The 19,836-nt window shown below is 43.5% G+C and overlaps 1 pseudogene; it reads right to left on the bottom strand.

Moving 5' to 3' along the window:
• LOC132429846 (solute carrier family 28 member 3-like) overlaps positions 1-19,836 on the bottom strand; it is a 63,953-nt pseudogene that overhangs the window by 41,885 nt on the left and 2,232 nt on the right.

Below are 19,836 nucleotides of genomic sequence, written 5' to 3'. Positions count from 1 at the left end.
TTTGTTTTTGTAGGTCCTTTTCTTCTCTTGTGTTTCCCACTTAGAGAAGTTCCTTTAGCATTTGTTGTAGAGCTGGTTTGGTGGTGCTGAATTCTCTTAGCTTTTCTTGTCTGTAAATCTTTTGATTTCTCCATGGAATCTGAATGAGATCCTTGCCTGGTAGAGTAATCTTGGTTGTAGGTTCTTTCCTTTCATCACTTTAAGTATATCATGCCACTCCCTTCTGGCTTGTAGAGTTTCTGCTGAGAAATCAGCTGTTAACCTTATGGGAGTTCCCTTGTATGTTATTTGTCATTTTTCTCTTGCTGCTTTCAATAATTTTTGTTTGTCTTTAATTTTTGCCAATTTCATTACTGTGTGTCTCGGCGTGTTTCTCCTTGGGTTTATCCTGTATGGGACTCGCTGTGCTTCCTGGATTTGGGTGGCTATTTCCTTTCCCATGTTAGGGAAGTTTTTGACTATAATCTCTTCAAATATTTTCTCTGGTCCTTTCTTTCTCTCTTCTCCTTCTGGGACCCCTATAAGGTGAACGTTGTTGCATTTAATGTTGCCCCAGAGGTCTCTTAGGCTGTCTTCATTTCTTTTCATTCTTTTTTCTTTATTCTGTTCCGCAGCAGTGAATTCCCCCATTCTGTCTTCCAGGTCACTTATCCATTCTTCTGCCTCAGTTATTCTGCTATTGATTCCTTCTAATGTAGTTTTCATTTCAGTTTTTGTACTATTCATCTCTGTTTGTTTGTTCTTTAATTCTTCTAGGTCTTTGTTAAACCTTTCTTGCATCTTCTTGATCTTTGCCTCCATTCTTTTTCCGAGGTCCTGGATCATCTTCACTATCATTATTCTGAATTCTTTTTCTGGAAGGTTGCCTATCTCCACTTCATTTAGTTGTTTTTTTCTGGGGTTTTATCTTGTTCCTTCATCTGGTACATAGCCCTCTGCCTTTTCATCTTGTCTATCTTTTGGTGAATGTGGTTTTTGTTCCACAGGCTGCAGAATATTAGTTCTTCTTGCTTCTGCTGTCTGCCCTCTGGTGGATGAGGCTATCTAAGAGGCTTGTGTAAGTTTCCTGATGGGAGGGACTGGTGACTGGTAGAGCTGACTGTTGCTCTAGTGAGCAGAGCTCAGTAAAAGTTTAATCCACTTGACTGTTGATGGGTGGGGCTGGGTTCCCTCCCTGTTGATTTTTTGGCCTGAGGCAACCCTGGAGCCTACCTGGGCTCTTTGGTGTGGCTGATGACAGACTCTGGGAGGGCTCACGCCAAGGAGTACTTCCCAGAACTTCTGCTGCCAGTGTCCTTGTCCCTACGGTGAGCCACAGACTTCCCCCGCCTCTGCAGGAGACCCTCCAACACTAGCAGGTAGGTCTGGTTCAGTCTCCCCTGGGGTCACTGCTCCTTTCCCTGGGTCCCGATGAGCACACTCCTTTGTGTGTGCCTTCTAAGAGTGGAGTCTCTGTTTCCCCCCGTCCTGTTGAAGTCCTGCAATCAAATCCCACTAGGCTTCAAAGTCTGATTCTCTAGCAATTCCTCCTCCTGTTGCCAGACCCCCAGGTTGGGAAGCCTGATGTGGGGCTCAGAACCTTCATCCAGTGGGTGGACTTCTGTGGTATAAGTGTTCTCCAGTCTGTGAGTCACCCACCCAGTGGTTATGGGATTTGATTTTATTGTGATTGCACCCCTCCTGCCATCTCATTGTGGCTTCTCCTTTGTCTTTGGATGAGGGGTATCCTTTTTGGTGAGTTCCAGTGTCTTCCTGTTGATGATTGTCCAGCAGCTAGTTGTGATTCTGGTGTTCTCACCAAGAGGGAGTGAGAGCGTATCCTTCTACTCCTCCATCTTGGTTCCTCTCTCTCAATCCTGTCCAAGATCAAGATCCAAAATCAAGTCCAAGATCAAGGTGTTGGAAGGTTTTCTCCTGAGGCCTCTCTCCTTGGCTTGCAGATGGCTGCCTTTTCGCTGTGTCCTCATATGGCATTTTTCCTCTGTGTGCACACACACCTGGTGTCCAAGGAAAGCTTTTTTCTTGCACACTGAAAGATCCAAATTTGACTATGTATCTTGGCCAGGAACTCTGTGCCCATAGTCAAATAAAGCAGCTTTGCTTAGGGCCAAGAGAGGTGCACAGAGACTCCTGTGGTGGCTCAGGGCTCAGGGACATCCTTGTTAGCTGGGTTGATCAGAGAAGGCCCCAAGGAGAAGAAAAGCTTGAGTTGTACCTTGGAGAAGGGGAAGAATCAGAGAGCACAGAAAAGGAAGGAGGGCACTTTGTAGAAGAATTTAATATAGACCCTCTTGTTCACATAGCTCTTCAGAGCTTACAAAGTATGTTCACATGTGTAGTCTCATTTCATCCTCATTGGGAATGTAGGATCCCAGAGGTACTGTCTCATTTGAGAGACAATATAGCGTAGTAATTAAGAGGGCTGTCCTTGGATTTCTGGTTAAATGTGGCAGATGGAATACATGCATTTATATCTGCTCCTTTTTAAAAACCTCGCTAAAATAAAAGTAAAGGAATATAAAAGAGGCCGTGGTGGACCACAGATGTCAACACATTTTTGGAAGATGGCAAGTGGATGGAAGAGTTGGCAGAGCTGAGATAGCTACATACTAAGTGCTACAGCAAAGGATGCCAAAGAGGAGTCAGCCAATTAGAGACCCAGAACCAGTGGAACAACAAAGGAATTGGAGACAACACATCACAGAAGGTGGGAATGAGGCATGGGGCTAAGAACATGGGAATGGGTTGAAAGTCTGCATAAGAAGCAAGTCTCTTCCCTATCACACACGGACAGCTGACTATATCTTCCACACTCTGGGAGGGACTGGAGGTTTTATTCTGCTTAAAAAGTGAACTAGAAATACAAACTATTATGTATAAAATAAGCTACAAGTATATATATACGGGGACATAGCCAACACGGGGAATATAGCCAGTATTTTATAATAACTATAGATGGAGTGTAACCTTTAAAAACTGTGAATCGGGCTTCCCTGGTGGCGCAGTGGTTGAGAGTCCGCCTGCTGATGCAGGGGACACAGGTTCGTGCCCCAGTCCAGGAAGATCCCACATGCTGCAGAGCGGCTGGGCCTGTGAGCCATGGCCGCTGAGCCTGCGCATCCGGAGCCTGTGCTCCGCAACGGGAGAGACCACAACAGTGAGAGGCCCGCGTACCGCAAAAAAAAAAAACCCATAAAACAAAAAACTGTGAATCACTATATTATAAACCTGTAACATAATATTGTACATCAACTATACTTCAATTTAAAAAAAGTGAACCACAAAGACTTCAGCCAGGAACACTGGGCACAGTGGAAATCAGGGGAGAATGTCATAATAAAAAGAGGGACACTGGGGGGGGTATGTGAACAGTGAGGCTCTAGGGCCCATGAGACACAGTTTCTAGAATGCTTATGCTCAGGTGCATAACCTCTCAGGTGGGGAATCGTGGATTCTTCACTGGAGAAACTGAGCATAGAAAATATCTTTAGATATTAAAAGAGAGATCAGATAAAATGGAGAGAAGAGATTCACAGAAATAATAGAAGAAAATTTCTCAGAGCTCAAAGACATGAGCTTCCAAAATGAAAAGGCCTGAAACAGGTGTGACAAATAAATTAAATGAAAATAGGCACATACCAAGTCTCATTAGCATGAACTTTTAGATGGTCAAGGATACAGATAAAATCTTAAAAGTTTCCGTTCGGAAAGGACAGGGTACACACAAAGTATAACGTAAAGCCAGTAATGGCAATGGACTTCTCAATAACCGTACTGGACCAATGCCTTCCAAATTCTAAAGAATTCTTACACCAGCCTAGCTATGAATCAACCGTGTGGTAGAGTAAAGAAATTTCTGAAATCCAAGATTTCAAAGGAAGAAATTACTTTTCGTCTTTCTTCCTCAGGAAGTTACTGAAGGATGTGCTCCATCAAAATGAAGGACTAAGCCAAGAAAAAAAAAAGTTGTGGGTTCTGGAAAAGGGATACAGCCCAGAAAAATTACAAAGACAACCCCCTGAATGATGGCTGTGCAGAAGGACCAGAGATTAACTACAGTCAGCCCTCCATATCCGAGGGTTCCACATCTGTGGATTCAACCAACTGCAGATCAAAAATATTTGAAAAAAATAAGTTCCAAAAAGTTCCAAAAAGCAAAACCTGAATAGCATGTACACTGTATTTACAACTGTTTATATATCATTTACATTGTATTAAGGTAATAATCTAGAGATGATTTAAAGTATGTGGGAAACATGCATGGGTTAAATACAAATACTGTGCCATTTTATACAGTGCCATTTATTAAGCATTGGTGGATTTTGGTATCTGTGGGGATTGTTGAACCAATCCCTCAAGGGATAGCTGTACACATTGAGCAGGGAGATGGAAGACTCCAGGAAGGATGCCTTTAGGAAAAACAAAAGGGTGGAATTAGTAGATTACTTGATGTGTTTCACCATGTGGAAATTAGCATTTAGAAGGTTTTGCATTCTGTTAAGGAGTTTGGGAAGAATTCATGATAAGGATATAGAAAACTAAGAAAATGGGAGAAAGAGGGACTTCCCTGGTGACGGTGCAGGGAACTCGGAATCGAGCCCTGGTCCGGGAAGATCCCACATGTTGTGGAGCAGCTAAGCCCGTGCGCCACAACTACTGAAGCCTGCGCGTCTAGAGCCTGCACACAACAATGAAGAGTAGCCCCTGCTTGCCACAACTAGAGATAGCCCACACGTGGCAACAAAGAACCAGTGCAGCCAAAAATAAATAAATTAATTAATTAAATTAAATAAAAAAAGAATCTTTAAAAAAAAGAAAATGGGAGAAAGAAAAAAGCCATTAACATAAGGAAAGACAGAAAAATCTGTACAAGAAACGTTACACAGCATTAGTTTTGGCAGTGAACCATGTGTGCAAAATCAATAAGGCAAATCCTGAATGTTGATTTGATGAAAATTGTTATATAATTATACTAGAAGGATGCAAGAGGGAGAGGTGTGGGTGTGCTACAAGAATAATTAAATTATTATCTTTTATAGTAGATTAAGAACTAACATAAAAAGCATATTATTTAGATGCTCAGAGGTAAATACCAGTAGGCACAGCTAAAGTGATTTTAAATGGTTGCCTTGAGGAGTAAGACTTGTGTGTGGGGTATGGACTACTGTCTTTTGTGATAAGACTTGTAGTACTGGTTGGCTTTTTAAAACTATGTACATGTATTGATTTACTTTAAAAAAAAAAGAAACATACGATGGAATATTATTCAGCCTTAAAAAAGAAGAAAATCCTGACAATGCTACAATATTGATGAACCTTGAGGACATTACTCTAAGTGAAATAAGTCAGTTACAATAAAAGACAAATACTGTGTAATGCCACTTATATGAGGTAGAGTAGTCAAATTCACAGAGACAGAAAGTAGAATGCTGGCTGCCAGGGGCTAGGGGGCAGGGGGAATGGGGTTATTGTTCAATGAGTATGGAGTTTCAGTTTTGCAAGGTGAAAAGAGTTCTAGAGATGGATGGTGGTAATGGTCACACAACAATGTGAATGTACTTAATACTGCTGAATTGCACACTTAAAAATGATTAAGATAGTAAATTTTATGTTTATTTTGCCACAATGTAAAATATATAAGTAATTTTTAAATTGGTTAATATGGTAAATTTTGTTATATATATTTTACTACAAATAAATTTTTAATTAAAATAAAGAATGCAGCCTTTGACTTAGATTTCCAAAAGGTTAAGTGTAGGATTAGAATGTAGGGATTAAATGTAAACTCCAAGAGAATAGGGAGTTTTGTCTGTTGCTCACTGCTATGTCCCTGGAGCCTAGTATAGTAGTGACTCAATAAACAAGTACAGTAAGTAGTCAATAAATGCTATCTATTTTATTCTCTGTATTTGTCTTCAGGGCACATCCCTTCATGCTGGAGCAATAGCATTACTTCTTATCATGCATGTGCACATGTGCACACACATGCACACAAGTATGCAGTAAGTCTCAGGGCATATTCCTTCAAGTACTTGCTGAACGAATTAGGAATGACTCTGCAAGACAAGCATTATCCCATTTTTCAGATGAAGAAATTGAGGTCATATAGCCCATAAATGGGATTCCAATCTTGGTGTTCAGACTCCAAGTCTGGTGTTCTTCCTTCAGCAGCCGACAGTTGAAGAATTGTAGAAGCACAGAGCTGAGAAATCACCTAGATTTAATGGGAATGACAAATGGATCTGTTTGGCTGGAAAAGAGGAGGACTCATGCAGGGGAGGAGTGGGCAACAACTCTGGAGATGTGAATGCTTGTCAGATGGCGGGGGAGGGACTTGAATGTCAAGTGAAGGGGCCTGGAAATTATTCAAAAGCAATGTAGAGTCATTGAAAATCTTCCTATGAAAGGCCTTTTAGGATGCTTCATTTGGCAACAGTATGCAGAGTGTACTGGAGTGGGAGGCTGGGACATAAACACTTCTTAGGAGGTTGCCACGATGAAATGATAATGTTCTACTGGCATGATGGACGCAGTGGCAGGAATAATGAAAAAATAAATGAAATTTATAAACCTCTAGTCAGACTAATCAGAAAAAATGGAGAGAGTATACAAATTACCAACAGCAATATCAGGAAACAGAGAAAGGTTAATCACTACAAATCCTAGAAAAATTAAAAGGATAATAAGGGGGTACCATGAACAACCTTACACCAATAAATTTGACAACTTGGATAAAAATACGATTTCCTTGAATTACTCAAGAAGAAATAGATAGCTTGAATAGCCCCATGTCTGTTAAAGAAACGACAACTTGGGCTTCCCTGGTGGCACAGTGGTTGAGAATCTGCCTGCTAATGCAGGGGACACGGGTTCGAGCCCTGGTCTGGGAAGATCCCACATGCCACGGAGCAACTAGGCCCGTGAGCCACAACTATTGAGCCTGCGCGTCTGGAGCCTGTGCTCCGCAACAAGAGAGGCCGCGATAGTGAGGGGCCTGTGCACCGCGATGAAGAGTGGCCCCCGCTTGCTACAACTAGAGAAAGCCCTCTCACAGAAACGAAGACCCAACACAGTCAAAAATAAATAAATAAATTAATAAATTAAAAAAAAAAAAGAAACCACATCTTGTTTTAAGGTAAAGGGGGATGTGCCTATTACTTCCCACTGTTGGTTGCATCAAGTCTCAGCACTCAGTTCCACCATCTCACTCATCTGGCTCATTCAAAGACTAGCTTAAGCTAGTTTGAAATAGGTCTCCATTTCTTGTAGTCAGAAGAATCTTGACTAATCTACCGTCTTAAAGACTACTTCCAGGACAACAGAGCCTCTGGCATCTGTTCGTGGTGCTGACTGTGTGCCCCTATTCACTTCTTCAGCATGGAGTCAGGGACATGAAATTCATCCTCAACCACAGGCACTCTGGACACTGTGGGCTCTGTCCATGGTCCTGACCACAATCCTCATTTGCCACTACAGCTCTAGGAGTCAGTAACAGAGCTTAGTCACACTTTCCAAATTTGGGAACTCAAGAACCCCCCCACTCTCTGGCTGTAGCCACCTTTGATGGTCCTGAAGTGCCCAATTCAGGAAAGGCTGAGGCCAAGCTCTGGTAACAGAAGGCATAAACAACTTGGGGCAGAAGGCCAGCCATCAGTAGGCAAGTCCAGGCCCCTAAGGAGAAGTCTGGCAAGATCAAGGCAGAAAATCAAGGCCACTACCAACTGGGCAGAGCTCCAGCCTTGGAGGAACAGGAGAGAAAACTAATGAAGGAAGTCTGCCATGTGGACCAAGTACACCTGGAGGCAGTGAAAGAGGTCACAGCCTGACAGGTACAAGAACGCCCAGGGCATCCCTAGATACCATGTGACAAGCTTAGGATAGAACCTCTAAGTCCAGATAGACTGGTGGTGTGGGGTGTGTGTGGGGGGTGATGAATCTGAGCCTGTTTGGTTCCCTTGCTGGAACTTGACTGTTCACTCACCCAAAGGCAGCTCAATACTATGGGCTGAGCTGCCTTGGAGGCAGAACTTCTCCAGGTCAGGGAAAACACTGAGGCTTTTGTTGTCACTTGCGCATGACACTCAAATGATGAAAAGAGAGATAGAAGTTGGATCAACCAGAGAAGGCTTCCCAGAGTGGGTGCCTCTTGAGGAGAGTGGAGAGTCAATTTCCAAATAACATTCCTACTATGTGTCAGGGACTGCAAAATACTTTTTCACACACTTTCTTTTTTTTTTTTTTATAAATTTATTTTATTATTTATTTTTGGCTGTGTTGGGTCTTTGTTGCTGTGCGCGGGCTTTCTCTAGTTGCAGCAAACGGGGGCTACTCTTCATTGTGGTGCGTGGGATTCTCATTGCAGTGGTTTCACTTGTTGCAGAGCACGGGCTCTAGGCGCACGGGCTTCAGTAGTTGTGGCATGTGGGCTCATTAGTTGTGGCTCGCAGGCTCTAGAGCGCAGGCTCAGTAGTTGTGGTGCACGGGCTTAGTTGCTCAGCCGCATGTGGGATCTTCCCGGACCAGGGCTCGAACCTGTGTCTCCTGCATTGGCAGGTGGATTTTTAACCACTGCGCCACTAGGGAAGTCCCCACACACTTCCTTTTTTAATCCAAACAATCCAGTGAGAAAGCTATTTTTATCCCGTACTGTATTAGTCAGGGCTCTCCAAGAACAGAAACAATAGGATATACATATTCACATATATGAGGATATTTATTATAGTAATTGGCTCACATGGTTATGGAGGCCGAGAAGTCCCACAATATGTTGTTTGCAAGCTGAAGCACCAGGAATGCTGGTGGTATAATTCAGCCTGAGTCCAAAGGCCTGAGAACCAAGAGCTCTGATGTCTAAGGGCAGGAGAAAATGGATGTCTCAAATCAAGAAGAGAGAGAGAGAGAGAGAGAGAGAGAGAGAGAGAGAGAGAATTTACCCTTCCTCCATCTTTCTGTTCTATTTGCGCCTATCAACAGATTGGATGATGTCCACCCACGCTGGTGAAGGTAGACCCTGTTTACTCAGTCTACTGATTCAAATGCTAATCTCTTCTGTAAACACCCTCACAGGCTTACTCAGAAATGTTTTACCAGCTATCTGGGCATCTCTTAGCCCAGTCAAGTTGACACACAAAATTAACCTTCACACATATACATAGGGAAACCGGAGCCCAGAGGGGTAAATGATTTGCCTAAGGTCACACGGTCAATATGTGTCAGAGCCCTTGCTTTTTCCATTGCATGGTGTAAGCTCCAACTTGAACCCTGCACCCACTCACTCACACTTTATCCTCCAAGCAGGCAGTGCATTTTGGAAAGGCCAGCTGCCTTTCTACCAGCTGCACCTAGCATAGCTGAATGAGGTAAGTACCAGCCATGCCTCCTCTTTTGGTCAAAAGCAGGTAGAGGAGCTCTGAGCACACATTAGGCCTGGCAGCTGGAGGAGGTTTGGAGACTTCAGGTAGCAGGGAGGGGGAGGAAACCTCTGTGGAGGGAGGAAGCTGGTGGGGATGGAGGTGGGAGAGGACTGGTTCCCTGCTGCTCCCAGAATGATTCTCACCTGCCAATCGATGGCCGGAGACTCACACAAGTGCTAATCAGCTCCATTGACACACACAGGTTGGGGCTACAATCCATTTTCACATGAAATGGCAGATCAATTCCTCATTCTCTGCAGTCCCTGACCAGCTTCATCAGGCCATCCATCCCTGAGGAGCTGAGATGCTGAATTAACTCTCTGCGTCTCCAGCCACCTGCAAGCTTTGGCCTTCTCTATATTTTCCCCAGGTACAATCTCACTCACTGCTACCATTGCCAGGTAGCAGTACAGTGGAACTCTGGGCTGGGCATCCAACAGACCTGGGTTCCAGTTTCAGATCAGCACCTAACTGTGTGACTTTGGACAAGTCACCTCACCTCTTCCAACTTCAATATTTCTCAGCTGTGTAATGAGGATAAAAATTTCCGATCTGCAGGGTCATTGTGAGGATCCCAGCTATATCTACTGAATGTAAAGTTGGGAAACACTGCAAAATGTAGCTAATATAAGGCACAGGCTAGAAGAATAGGTTATTTTCCCAAACCTGGTCTTCCCCCTTCACCCCAAGCCCTATGCTTGAGATCTGACAATTCTGGGAGGGAAGGTCTGTTGACACAGCTCTAGGAGAGGCTTATCTCCTCTCTTGGGTTATGTTAAGTAGTCAAAAACAGCTCTTGGGTCCTTGTTTTCCTGGCATGATCAGATCTTCTGGTGAGGGCCACTGGGTTCTGGAAACTGAGATTGGAAGTAGCAGAAACCAGGCAGGAGCTGAACTCAGCTAAGCCTGGTGGAGTGCCTGTGGAAAGGATGTGTCTAAGACTCTGGGTAAATTTCTGGGTTTACATCCTACTCACAAAAAAGAAATCTCACCCATAAGGACAGACACTTTGTCAGTACTCATCAGTTTTATTTAATTTCTGGGGAAAGGACCATGTTCTAGAGGTGCCCTTCATATTCTTCTCATGGATATCCTCTTCCAAAAGCAGGAGTCCTCTGAATCCCTCAATCCTACCTCCTAGTCATAGATGATTAGATGGGAGTAGGGAACAGTTGCTTAAAGCTGGGCCAGTCAGATTCTTTCTCGCTTCCCATGTATTGGGGCAGCCATAATAGTATATGTGGAAACAGGAAGCCAGTCTCTGGGAGAAGAATGGAGCAGACATGCAGAAAAACATAGAGGCAGAAAATTAGGAAGCTCTAAGAGACAGAAATGGGGGGGTTACTGTTGATTTCTTAGTTACCAATCATATTGACTGGACTTGTTGGAGGTGGGTTCAATGAGTTTCTCCTGTGTTCTTCCAATGTAAAAACACACTTTATTAAGCTGGATTGGGCAGATTTCTCTTCCTTGCTGCCAAATAGCCCTCTAGAGCAGACCTCAAGTGTGCAACCAGTGCCCTAACTTTTTCTTTTTTAGACACCTACTGCTAATATTGACACGTTAAGTGGGACAATTACTAAAAACCGAAATGGAAGTTGTTTGGCCGTGGAACAACTCTACAAAAGTGCTTCTGAATTAGCATCTGTACACCCCATGTATCCTGGAGGTGGAGTACCAATCATTCACTCATTCAAAAAGTATTCAGTAAATACCAAGTAATACAGTTCCAGGTACCCTACTATGGACTGTGGATACAATGAGAGCGATACAAACTCTCTGTTCATATGAAGCTTGCATTCTGTTGGGCCCACTTTTTCTCATATAGAAAATGGAAATAGTAGCAGTATTAAATAACCAAAACACATTTGATTTAAACACGATAATCAAACAATTTAAATACATACATACGACTTAATATATCTTAAAAGCTGTAATAGGTTCTCTTCATAAACAAATTACCTCATTTAATTCTTACATCATCCTTATAGGTAGATACTATTATCATCTCTGTTTTACAGATTAGAAAATGGAGGCACAGAGAACTTAAGTAACCTACCCAAGGTCACACAGTTAAGTGTTGAATCTGGGATTTGAACCCAGTCTGCTTGGTGCTAATCACCCATGCACTTAACCATTACATCATACCATCAGTACAAATGAATAACATCCTAAGTCAGAGATGACTCTGCATCAGTTCCCCTGGTCTCACCTGGGCCCATTTCCCCAGATGAGAGTCAGGAAGCTGAGCAGATCTAACAGGTCGTGAAGAGCGGAGCGCTTCATCAGCTACCTCTGGAGCCAAAGCAGTGAACAAAACTTGGGTCCAGGGTACTGGAAAGGAGCTCTGGCCACTGCTCATCCTACCTTGGGCTCTGCACAGCCATCTGAACTCCCCAGACCTGCCTGCATGCTGATCTCTCCAGGGAGCTTCCTGGTGAGAGATGCTAAATCACTCACATGGATAGCTGTTTGGCAAATGCCTCAAAGAGCAGGCTGCCTAGCCCAGGGCCTGCATCTTCTGACTGTGCTCTTGTTTCTTTTTCTTCCAGAGCATTTATCGCCAGCTGCTCTGATTCAGAAGTTTTCTGACATCCATGCCTTCCTTATCAGCCTCTGTCCTGACTGCATTGTTTCCCACCGGGTGATGCTAACAGCCCCCTCATTGGTCTTCTGGGGTCAAGTCTCTTTCCCTCCAATTCTTCCTCTTCACAACAGCCACAACAACTTTTCTCAAACGGATCCTTGACTGAGTCATGCTCTTGCTTTAAAAGCAATGCCTCCCTTTAGGATGTTCCCTTTAGTGGAAACATTTCTTGAAGATGCCATCTGTTGGAAACCTCAATACCATTACATTGTTTGGAATGTTTTTCTTTACACCCTTGACTTTCTACCCTGTCAACCTGATGAGATCTTAGCCAGTTGGTTTTACTTACCAAACACTTACGTAGTATTGTGTGTTACTACTTATGCAGTAATAGTGCTATGTTCTAAACACCTTACAAATAATCTTTACAACACCCCCATAAGGAAGGTACTGTTATTAACCCATTTTAAAGATAAGGGAACTAAGGCATAGAGAAGTCAAGTAACCTGTCCCAAACCACACAGAGTTGGTATTCAGACCCAGGCACTCTGAATCTAGACTCCATGTTCTTAACCAGTTAATTAATTAATCAATCAATCCATTCACTCATTTATTTATTCTTCATTGAAACATATTTATTGAGCACTCACTATGGCCAATCGTTTTTCTAGGCACCGAGAATCCATCCACCTACAACAGCAATCTGTACAATCCTATATTGGAATTATTTGTTGATCTCTCTCTTCTCTGGTGCCTCCTTCTTGAAACTGTTCGTGTTTGTAACTCCTTTAGAATCTTGCACAGTACCTGGCAGGCAGTTTGTCCTCAGCAAATGTGTTTCACAGGAATAAATGAATAGTTAATCAAGAATGGTGCTGACAGTAATGATAATGTCAACCATTCAGTGTGTGACTATGACAGTGTGGGCCAGGGGCCAGCTACATCATCACAGTTGAGCCCTAGGCCAAGAGGCTCCTGGGGAGATGACAAGTACCTTCTGCGTGTAGACCAAGCCGTTGTCACTGTGATTATTTCTGCCATTAGTGTTTGTGTTATGCTACAGTGTGGCAGGTACCAGCAGCAAGTTGGCCTGCCATACTTCCTCAGGGCAGGAGAAGCATCAGGGAAGCAAATGCTTTCAGAAGATGAGCAGGAAGGAGGACCAGGCTCAGGAAGGGCTTTTAGCCCAGAGTCTAAACAATTCAAACATCAGTTCTGGGTGGCTGGAGTCAGGGCATATTTGTGTCTTACTCTTGTCTCCACAGTCCAAAGCCCTAGATATATCAGAGAGCAGGAATACAGAAGCGGGTGCTTTGGAGCAGGAACCATTAGGTTAAAGGGCCCTAATCAAGAGAGCTCATCAACTTTCATTGACTCAGAGCCTGAGTGGGTGATGGGATAGTTAGGGGTGGGCTCCAGGTGGAAGATGGATTTGGGATGAGAATGGGAGGGGGACAGGTAAGGCAGAGCTTAACATGGTCCTGAATTCCTTTATTTTTCCAAGCCCTGGGAGGAGATACACCAGGCTTCCTGGTTCTGTTTAATCTCCTTGGGGACGAAAAATCAGATGACACAAATGATACTTCTGATGTTTATGCAGAATTCTCATAAGTCCTCTATGACTTTTCCTAAAGGATCCCAGAATCACTGTATTTAATGATTACAGGCTTCTTGGGTCACTGGAATTCTCTAAAAGTCATCAGGTCCTTTCCCCTGCCTCTGGGCAAGAGGTTAAAACAGTTATAGGTGGTAAATGGAAATTATGTGCCAGGGACATGCTTGGTGCTGTCAGTTTCAGACAGTACAAGACAGCAACAGGTCTCTGATTATGGACCACTTCAATTCTACTGGGGCTGCGTCAGCTCCTGTGGGACCTAAAAGAAGAGTTGTGTTTTTGGCCATCAGCAGATGTGACCACTTTGGTCCCTGGGGGTAATGCAAGGAAGAGAAAGGTGTCATTTGTCTGACAGCTTCCAGGATGCTGCAGCCTGCTTCTGAAAACACCAGCCAGCCCTGGTGTTTGTGTTTTAGGCCAATCACACAACCCAGGGATGGGGAGGTATGGGAGATTTTCCAGGAAAAATTCTTTCTTTCCTGATGGAGAAGCTAAGGCCTGGAGCACAAGATGTATTCATAGAGTTTGTCCAGTCCCCAGGTTCCTTATTTTTAATTTAACCTCTTCCCTAGGACTGGCTCCATCCCAAAGCCTTCTCACTGAAAGCGAAACTTCTTTTTCCCAGGTCAGTAGTGGGGAAGCAGGAAAGAGAATTTGAAATTTGAGAAGGTTCTTATCTGTCCTGCATCTTTTTCTCTAAGATTGCTTCTATCACCTCAGGGTACCTTGCCCAGGAAGGACATTGCTTTTTGGGGTTTTCATTCCAAATCCGTGCAGTTCACCCATTTGTACTTTAATCTTTCTCTGTTTACCCCAAACATACCCTCATTCATCCCTGGCCTTCTCCCCTGCCCTTCCTCTCCAGTTGAGGCTTGGTTGGGCTGCCTTCTGCCTTCTATGCTTTGGTTGGTACCCTGCATTCTGTCTGGACTGACTCCCCTCTGGCCTAACCTCTCCTGTAACGAACTTCCTTCTGGTATATCCTTGGTACATCCACCTCCCACAGTGGTGAATGGCTCTGATGGATAGTTTTTTGTTTTTTTTTTTTACGGTACGCGGCCCTCTCACTGTTGTGGCCTCTCCCGTTGCGGAGCACAGGCTCCGGATGCACAGGCTCAGCGGCCATGGCTCACAGGCCCAGCCGCTCCGCGGCATGTGGGATCTTCCCGGACCGGGGCACGAACCCGCGTCCCCTGCATCGGCAGGCGGACTCTCAACCACTGCGCCACCAGGGAAGCCCTGATGGATAGTTCTTACTATGCATTGATTGGCCATTTGCATAACTACCAGACAGCTCTGGGACTTGAACAGCTAACTTTGAAGATGGTGAATACGTAATAATGATATCATTTATTAAATGCATACTGTATGCCAGACACTAGGCTAAACACTTTGTTTTATCTCATTTCATCCTCACAACAGCTCTCTGAGGTAAGTACTATCACGTTCATTCCCCATTTTATAGGTAATGAAATTAAGACTCAAAAAAGTTGAACATCTTGGTCAAGATGATCCAGCTAGTAAGTGGTAGAGCCAGGACTGAAACTTGGGTTTGTTTTATTTCTAAATATAAGCTTTTAACCACTATTTGCACTGTCTATCCAAGTTGGAGGAATTGAGTTTTCTGGAACGTGACAAACTTCAGTGGTAAAAGCATAGAGACCATTTTATGGAAACGTGTGTTTGGAAGAAATCTTCCTGACCTGATGCAGAAGGTGCTAAACAGAAATGTGATGAGGAGAGATGAACATCCAGGCTGAAGTAAAAGTAGATACCATGAAGGCCAAAGATGTGATATAGAAAGGTGCCTTGTAGAAAAGGACGAGGATTTAGAAATGCTGCTTATGATTTCAAGTGTCTAATCATCAATAAAATATGGATGACAAAAAATGAACTGTTTAAATGACCTATTTATCCATCTGGGGTGGACAACCTCAGAGATACCACCAAGGCTGAGAAGAATGGGACTTGAATGTGTAAGAGAGTGGTTTATACAGAGTGGACCCGATAAGCCCAGAACCTTGGGAGTATCAGGGCCCGTTCCAGAGGGGCAGGGAGCATATACCAGATGTAATCAAGGAGGCAAGGGCATCACTGAGAGGTGAAGCCAAGGATAACTAATGAATATCAGTGGCTGAATATCGCGACCAACCTATGAGGCAAAGGTAGGGCCAAAAGGGAAGCTATAGTCACTGAAGGTCAGTCAGAATGTACCAAGGGAATGGGCTCTGACTGGCAGAAGCAAATGAAACAGGAAACATGGAAGACTGAAGAGGGGGACAGTCATTCAGTTAAGCATGGTTCTGGTAGATGGTGCCTTGCTATTAAGAGACAGTTTCCTATCACATTGTGGATTGTTTTAAAAGTGCTGACTTGCATCTGGTAATGGAAGGATGTACCTTGTTCAGAATAAATTCATCTGCTGGAAGGGGTGTGGTGCAAACCACAGGACAAGAGATATACACCTGTAATGGGTGTGAATTTTACCCTACAACTGTCACACGTAAGAAGCGGTGCATTTTTCTACATTAGATAAATATCACGTGAGCCCTCACTCACCCTGGTTAATAAGAAATTCAATTTCAGAAATGTTTTTGGGGACTCTCCCTCTCCCTAAGACCACACAAAAATTCTGAGCAATGTACCGTGGCTTGGATTAGGTTTCCTAGAAGCAGAGTCTGAGACAGGGATTCTTGTTCAAGTGACTTATTCGGGGAGTGATTTCTGGAGAGAGGGTGTGAGAGAAGCAGGATGGGACAGAGAGTAAAGAGCTGGAAAGAATGTGGTCTCAGCTGATTCTACAAGAAAGCGCTGGAGCACAAAATAGAACTCAGAATTAGTTACCCATTGAGGCAAAAGAGCCAGTCTTTTGTATCCCTGTGTCAATGAGTTATTGCTCAAGGTGCGATGCAGCCTCCCGAGTGAGGGGAAGACAGTTCTCTAGAAGAGAGGGCAGCTGTTCTGGGCTGAATGTTTGTGTCCCCCACAAAATTCATATGTTAAAGCCCTAACCCCCAATGTGATTATACTTGGAGACAGAACCTTTGCACGGAGGTAATTAGGGTTAGATTAGGTCATGAATGTTTGCCTTCATGATGGGCTGAGAGGTCTTATAAGAAGAGAAAAGGAAGATTCTCTCTCTCTCCACACAAAGGAAAGGCCATGTAAGGAGACAGTGAGAAGTCAGTCATCTGTAACCCTGGAAAAGAGCTCTCACCAGGAACTGAACCGTGTTGGCACCTTGATCTTGGACTTATTAGCTTCCAGAAGTGAGAAAATAAATTTATGTTGTTTAAGCCACCCAGGCCGTAATATTTTGTATGGTAGCCCAAGCAAATTAATACAGCAGCTGTGAGTTGTTATTAACCAACATACCTGGGGGATGTTTACCCTAATAAAGCCTCTATAGTCCATCCCTTGCCCCAGTCAGCTCCACTTTTTTCTCATATTAATTTCACTCTGTCCAGGCATAGCTTCTCCAGGACCCTGGTTGGTCACAAATCTGAGGAAACTTACAAGAGGAGGGTTAGTGGAATGAACGATAACCCCTGTTGCTGCATTTGGTCCATGAGCTGTAACTGACACTCATCATCTCCCTCTACCATCACTCATTTTATTTTTTATTATTATTAAAAATTTAAAATAATTTATTATTATTATTTTTTGGGGCTGTGTTGGGTCTTCATTGCTGTGCGCGGGCTTTCTCTAGTTGCGGCGAGCGGGGGCTACTCTTCGTTGCCGTGCACAGGCTTCTCATTGCAGTAGCTTCTCTTGTTGCGGAGCATGGCTCCAGGCACGCTGGCTTCAGTAGTTGTGGCTCACGGGCCCTAGAGTGCAGGCTCAGTAGTTGTGGCGCACAGGCTTAGTTGCTAGGCAGCATGTGGGATCTTCCCGGACCAGGGCGTGAGCCCATGACCCCTGCATTGGCAGGCAGGTTCTTAACCACTGTGCTACCAGGGAAGTCCCACCACCACTCATTTTAGATCTCCCTCCCCTTTGGCTTACCTGGTAAGTTGACCCACATCCTAATTTCTTTTTCCCTCCAGCTTCATTGAGATATAATTGACATATAATACTGTTTAAGTCTAAGGTGTATAATGTGATAATTTGATACACGTCCATACTCTCATTTCTAAGGTGTCTGGTCTCCTGGTCACCAGACTCTTACCAGGCCATGGTTGCTATAATTGCCCACTTATAGTTCAACTGGGCATAGGAGTACCAAGAGATGCCCCAGTAGATCACCTGAGTGCTAAACATATTCCTCTGTGCCCTCATTATGTAGCAGCAGCCCTATCTCCTCATGATGATTAGGATCAATTATCCCTGCCAACTATTTTTGCAGTTTACTTGCGATCTCTGGACCTGCTCAGACGTGATCCTAGAAGTATCACTTTCATTTCATGATGTATTACTGCTGGGCCCACTTCACCTTATAATCTGGGGGGTTAGATAGAACTCAGGTCATAACGAGAAGTTCTAACTATATGGTCATTTGATGTCCTATGATCAGACACTTCTACCAAGATGGTATGCCCTTGCTCTAGAATCATAGAGGTCTGAGCTACAACTCTCCCACTGTGGATTAACAGAAGTTCCAGATGGCATATTTCTTTACCAAAGACAACTCTAGTAACATGCAGTCAACTGAGAGCAAATGGCCCAAGTAGCCAGGCTGCTTATATTGTAGCTTGACACTGCTGAAGAGCACTTTCTTGTTCTGGACCCACTCAAAGCTAGAGACCCTCCACATGTCGATAGATGAGACCACCAATCAATATCTAAAACAAAAAATACAAAGCTTAATGTATTGCTTACTTAAGTACATGCTGATCAGGCTTAGTTTCTCCAAGAAGAGCAGACTGCTGATCTTAGAGTTTTGGGAAAGCATGGAATTCAGAGATGGGTGGATTTTCAGAGGCATGAGGGGGTTGACATAATCCTAATAAGTGTGGTTACTTGGGTGAGTCTGTTCATTAGTTGGCATTCAGAAGTATGTTCATTGGAATCAGTCAAATCTTGATTGGCTGACTTTTAGAGATAAGGAGTTGTCACTGAGTGGCTTGCAAAAACATGTGCATTAGGTAATTGATATATCAATATTGATTGATTAAAAAAACCATTCTGGTGATTTGTTACCAAGGGTATAGAACTCTCATTTATTGATTAGACAGGTTTGAAACAGATTCTTGCTTGATACCATCACCTCAGAAAACAATCAGTCTTTTCATAATAATGTGGGAACTTTTAAATTCTGTTTTCCCTTTTGATTTTCACTCAGCCAAAACTCATAAAAGGAATTTTGAAGTCACTGGAGAAATGTGATCCAAGATTTCTCAGGCTTTACCAAGAAAACATGTTCAAACAACTCCTTGAGTCTACCTTAGATAGCCAGGCTGTGTTTTCTTTTAGCTTAGATGTAAATTGTTCCATTTCTCTGTGATGTTAATTGATGTAAAATATGAAGTTGGGGGCCAGATTTTGTGTACCTATGATGTGATATGTGAACTTCTCCATAATTTTGTTTTTCTGTTCTATAAGAGATTCTTGCCTAAGGACTTTAGACACAGCAGCTTGTTAACATTAATATCTGCTAAAGAATTCCTTTTAGCTTCTGTAGTAGGAGAAGGGGAGTAACAGAAGCAAGATAGGGCAGGGAATAAAGCTAAGCAAGAATGTGATCTTGGCTGGAGCTTAGCTTTAGACTGATCCACAGGGAAACTCTGGAGGACAAATTATATCCCACTTTAAGTTAAGGGAATTGACCTTTTATCCCTGTGTCAGTCAGTCAATGGCTGGGGAGTGGGAATAGGTGCATAGCCTCGCAGGCGAAGATGCTTCTCATGTGGTTAAGGGAAATTCTCTGAAGAAAGGCAAAGCTGTGAGTTTTTATTAATGAAGATTTACAGCAGCTAGGGGATGGCAGCTACCATAAATAGGTAAAAAGGTTATGGGCAGGGCATCAACAGTATCTGATAGATTAACATCTCTGAATATTTAGGGGTGGGCCACTGATCTCCAGTCTATCTTTGTCCCAACCTTACTATCTAAGCTCACAGAGTCTTTTGAGTATGGGGTGTGCTGATGCTTCCATGTCAAGCTTGGGAGTCTTGGCAAGGCTGGTAGCCTCCCGTAGTATGGCCACATTCCCTAGGTACAATGTGGTCATTCTTCCTTATGGTCCTGCTAAACTTCCCAGGGTTCATGTAGGAGCAGGATAT

Source organism: Delphinus delphis, chromosome 1 (genome assembly GCF_949987515.2).
Source record: "Delphinus delphis chromosome 1, mDelDel1.2, whole genome shotgun sequence".
Classification (NCBI taxonomy): domain Eukaryota; kingdom Metazoa; phylum Chordata; class Mammalia; order Artiodactyla; family Delphinidae; genus Delphinus; species Delphinus delphis.
The sequence above is the reverse complement of the archived record's forward strand: the minus strand, read 5'-3'. Positions and strand labels throughout refer to the sequence as shown.